This window comes from Podarcis liolepis (assembly GCF_965112155.1).
Source record: "Podarcis liolepis genome assembly, chromosome: 7".
Lineage (NCBI taxonomy): Eukaryota > Metazoa > Chordata > Lepidosauria > Squamata > Lacertidae > Podarcis > Podarcis liolepis.
Window position 1 is genome coordinate 18,027,708 of NC_139561.1, and position 5,380 is coordinate 18,033,087.

The window sequence follows — 5,380 nt, forward strand, 5'->3', positions numbered from 1 at the left end:
ATTTCTTGTCCTGTGATAAAAAGACTTCTGTTTCCATCGCCAAAGCTTTCAGGGGATCATTTGCAAGCTTCTGGCACCATTTTTGAGTGAATTGCCAAAAGTCAGATTTTTGCTGAAATTGTGACCCCGGGGCTTAGGGATTTTTTCAAAAAAGTGTTTTTCGCAGGTTAAGTTTTCTAAGGCTGATTTCTTGTCATGTGATAAAAAGACTTCTGTTTCCATCGCCAAAGCTTTCTCGGGAGCATTAGCAAGCTTCTGGCACCATTTTTGAGTGAATTGCCAAAAGTCAGATTTTTGCTGAAATTGTGACCCCGGGGCTTAGGGATTTTTTCAAAAAAGTCTTTTCCGCAGGTTAAGTTTTTGAGGGCTGATTTCTTGTCCTGTGATAAAAAGACTTCTGTTTCCATCGCCAAAGCTTTCAGGGGAGCATCTGCAAGCCTCTGGCACCATTTTTGAGTGAATTGCCAAAAGTCAGATTTTTGCTGAAATTGTGACCCCGGGGTTAGGGATTTTTTCAAAAAATCTTTTCCCCAGGTTAAGTTTTCTAGGGCTGATTTCTTGTCATGTGATAAGAACGACTTCTGTTTCCATCACCACATCTTTCAGGCGATCATTTGCAAGCTTCTGGCACCATTTTTGAGTGATTTTCCAAAAGTCAGATTTTTGCTGGAATTGTGACCCCGGGGCTTAGGGATTTTTTCAAAAAAGTCTTTCCCGCAGGTTAAGTTGTTGAGGGCTGATTTCTTTTCCTGTGATAAAAAACACTTCTGTTTCCATCGCCAAAGCTTTCTCGGGAGCATTTGCAAGCTTCTGGCACCATTTTTGAGTGAATTGCCAAAAGTCAGATTTTTGCTGCAATTGTGACCCCGGGGCTTAGGGATTTTTTCAAAAAAGTCTTTTCCGCAGGTTAAGTTTTTGAGGGCTGATTTCTTGTCCTGTGATAAAAAGACTTCTGTTTCCATTGCCAAAGCTTTCTCGGGAGCATTAGCAAGCTTCTGGCACCATTTTTGAGTGAATTGCCAAAAGTCAGATTTTTGATGAAATTGTGACCCCGGGGCTAAGGGATTTTTTCAAAAAAGTCTTTTCCGCCGGTTAAGTTATTGAGGGCTGATTTCTTGTCCTGTGATAAGAACGACTTCTGTTTCCATCACCACATCTTTCAGGCGATCATTTCCAAGCTTCTGGCACCATTTTTGAGTGAATTGCCAAAAGTCAGATTTTTGCTGGAATTGTGACCCCGGGGATTAGGGATTTTTCCAAAAATTCTTTTCCGCTGGTTAAGTTTTCGAGGGCTGATTTCTTGTCCTGTGATAAAAAGACTTCTGTTTCCATCGCCAAACCTTTCAGGGGATCATTTGCAAGCTTCTGGCACCATTTTTGAGTGAATTGCCAAAAGGGATTTTTTCAAAAAAGTCTTTTCCGCAGGTTAAGTTTTTGAGGGCTGATTTCTTGTCCTGTGATAAAAAGACTTCTGTTTCCATCGCCAAAGCTTTCAGGGGAGCATCTGCAAGCTTCTGGCACCATTTTTGAGTGAATTGCCAAAAGTCAGATTTTTGCTGAAATTGTAACCCCGGGGTTAGGGATTTTTTCAAAAAATCTTTTCCCCAGGTTAAGTTTTCTAGGGCTGATTTCTTGTCATGTGATAAGAACGACTTCTGTTTCCATCACCACATCTTTCAGGCGATCATTTGCAAGCTTCTGGCACCATTTTTGAGTGATTTTCCAAAAGTCAGATTTTTGCTGGAATTGTGACCCCGGGGCTTAGGGATTTTTTCAAAAAAGTCTTTTCCACAGGTTAAGTTGTTGAGGGCTGATTTCTTTTCCTGTGATAAAAAACACTTCTGTTTCCATCGCCAAAGCTTTCTCGGGAGCATTAGCAAGCTTCTGGCACCATTTTTGAGTGAATTGCCAAAAGTCAGATTTTTGCTGAAATTGTGACCCCGGGGCTTAGGGATTTTTTCAAAAAAATATTTTCCGCAGGTTAAGTTTTCTAGGGCTGATTTCTTGTCCTGTGATATAAAAGACTTCTGTTTCCATCACCAAAGCTTTCAGGGGATCATTTTCAAGCTTCTGGCACCATTTTTGAGTGAATTGCCAAAAGTCAGATTTTTGCTGAAATTGTGACCCCGGGGCTTAGGGATTTTTTCAAAAAAGTCTTTTCCGCAGGTTAAGTTTTTGAGGGCTGATTTCTTGTCCTGTGATAAAAAGACTTCTGTTTCCATTGCCAAAGCTTTCAGGGGATCATTTGCAAGCTTCTGGCACCATTTTTGAGTGAATTGCCAAAAGTCAGATTTTTGCTGCAATTGTGACCCCGGGGCTAAGGGATTTTTTCAAAAAAGTCTTTTCCGCCGGTTAAGTTGTTGAGGGCTGATTTCTTGTCCTGTGATAAGAACGACTTCTGTTTCCATCACCACATCTTTCAGGCGATCATTTGCAAGCTTCTGGCACCATTTTTGAGTGATTTTCCAAAAGTCAGATTTTTGCTGGAATTGTGACCCCGGGGCTTAGGGATTTTTTCAAAAAAGTCTTTTCCGCAGGTTAAGTTGTTGAGGGCTGATTTCTTTTCCTGTGATAAAAAACACTTCTGTTTCCATCGCCAAAGCTTTCTCGGGAGCATTTGCAAGCTTCTGGCACCATTTTTGAGTGAATTGCCAAAAGTCAGATTTTTGCTGTAAATGTGACCCAGGGGCTGAGGGATTTTTTCAAAAAAGTCTTTTCCGCCCGTAAAGTTTTCGAGGGCTGATTTCTTGTCCTGTGATATAAAGACTTCTGTTTCCATCGCCAAAGCTTTCAGGGGAGCATTTTCAAGCTTCTGGCACCATTTTTGAGTGAATTGCCAAAAGTCAGATTTTTGCTGAAATTGTGACCCCGGGGCTTAGGGATTTTTTCAAAAAAATATTTTCCGCAGGTTAAGTTGTTGAGGGCTGATTTCTTGTCCTGTGATATAAAAGACTTCTGTTTCCATCACCAAAGCTTTCAGGGGATCATTTGCAAACCTCTGGCACCATTTTTTAGTGACTTGCCAAAAGTCAGATTTTTGCTGAAATTGTGACCCAGGGGCTGAGGGATTTTTTCAAAAAAGTCTTTTCCGCCCGTTAAGTTTTCTAGGGCTGATTTCTTGTCCTGTGATAAAAAGACTTCTGTTTCCATCGCCAAAGCTTTCAGGGGATCATTTGCAAGCTTCTGGCACCATTTTTGAGTGAATTGCCAAAAGTCAGATTTTTGCTGAAATTGTGACCCCGGGGCTGAGGGATTTTTGCAAAAAAGTTGTTTCCGCAGGTTAAGTTTTTGAGGGCTGATTTCTTGTCCTGTGATAAAAAGACTTCTGTTTCCATTGCCAAAGCTTTCAGAGGAGCATTTGCAAGCTTCTGGCACCATTTTTGAGTGAATTGCCAAAAGTCAGATTTTTGCTGAAATTGTGACCCCGGGCCTTAGGGATTTTTTCAAAAAAGTGTTTTTCGCAGGTTAAGTTTTCTAAGGCTGATTTCTTGTCATGTGATAAAAAGACTTCTGTTTCCATCGCCAAAGCTTTCTCGGGAGCATTAGCAAGCTTCTGGCACCATTTTTGAGTGAATTGCCAAAAGTCAGATTTTTGCTGAAATTGTGACCCCGGGGCTTAGGGATTTTTTCAAAAAAGTCTTTTCCGCAGGTTAAGTTTTTGAGGGCTGATTTCTTGTCCTGTGATAAAAAGACTTCTGTTTCCATCGCCAAAGCTTTCAGGGGAGCATCTGCAAGCTTCTGGCACCATTTTTGAGTGAATTGCCAAAAGTCAGATTTTTGCTGAAATTGTGACCCCGGGGTAAGGGATTTTTTCAAAAAATCTTTTCCGCAGGTTAAGTTTTCTAGGGCTGATTTCTTGTCATGTGATAAGAACGACTTCTGTTTCCATCACCACATCTTTCAGGCGATCATTTTCAAGCTTCTGGCACCATTTTTGAGTGATTTTCCAAAAGTCAGATTTTTGCTGGAATTGTGACCCCGAGGCTTAGGGATTTTTTCAAAAAAGTCTTTTCCGCAGGTTAAGTTGTTGAGGGCTGATTTCTTTTCCTGTGATAAAAAACACTTCTGTTTCCATCGCCAAAGCTTTCTCGGGAGCATTTGCAAGCTTCTGGCACCATTTTTGAGTGAATTGCCAAAAGTCAGATTTTTGCTGAAATTCTGACCCCGGGGCTTAGGGATTTTTTCAAAAAAATATTTTCCCCAGGTTAAGTTTTCTAGGGCTGATTTCTTGTCATGTGATAAGAACGACTTCTGTTTCCATCACCACATCTTTCAGGCGATCATTTGCAAGCTTCTGGCACCATTTTTGAGTGATTTTCCAAAAGTCAGATTTTTGCTGGAATTGTGACCCCGGGGCTTAGGGATTTTTTCAAAAAAGTCTTTTCCGCAGGTTAAGTTGTTGAGGGCTGATTTCTTTTCCTGTGATAAAAAACACTTCTGTTTCCATCGCCAAAGCTTTCTCGGGAGCATTTGCAAGCTTCTGGCACCATTTTTGAGTGAATTGCCAAAAGTCAGATTTTTGCTGAAATTGTGACCCCGGGGCTAAGGGATTTTTTCAAAAAAGTCTTTTCCGCCGGTTAAGTTATTGAGGGCTGATTTCTTGTCCTGTGATAAAAAGACTTCTGTTTCCATCGCCAAAGCTTTCTCGGGAGCATTAGCAAGCTTCTGGCACCATTTTTGAGTGAATTGCCAAAAGTCAGATTTTTGCTGAAATTGTGACCCCGGGGCTTAGGGATTTTTTCAAAAAAGTCTTTTCCGCAGGTTAAGTTTTTGAGGGCTGATTTCTTGTCCTGTGATAAAAAGACTTCTGTTTCCATCGCCAAAGCTTTCAGGGGAGCATCTGCAAGCCTCTGGCACCATTTTTGAGTGAATTGCCAAAAGTCAGATTTTTGCTGAAATTGTGACCCCGGGGTTAGGGATTTTTTCAAAAAATCTTTTCCCCAGGTTAAGTTTTCTAGGGCTGATTTCTTGTCATGTGATAAGAACGACTTCTGTTTCCATCACCACATCTTTCAGGCGATCATTTGCAAGCTTCTGGCACCATTTTTGAGTGATTTTCCAAAAGTCAGATTTTTGCTGGAATTGTGACCCCGGGGCTTAGGGATTTTTTCAAAAAAGTCTTTTCCACAGGTTAAGTTGTTGAGGGCTGATTTCTTTTCCTGTGATAAAAAACACTTCTGTTTCCATCGCCAAAGCTTTCTCGGGAGCATTAGCAAGCTTCTGGCACCATTTTTGAGTGAATTGCCAAAAGTCAGATTGTTGCTGAAATTGTGACCCCAGGGCTTAGGGATTTTTTCAAAAAAATATTTTCCGCAGGTTAAGTTTTCTAGGGCTGATTTCTTGTCCTGTGATATAAAAGACTTCTGTTTCCATCACCAAA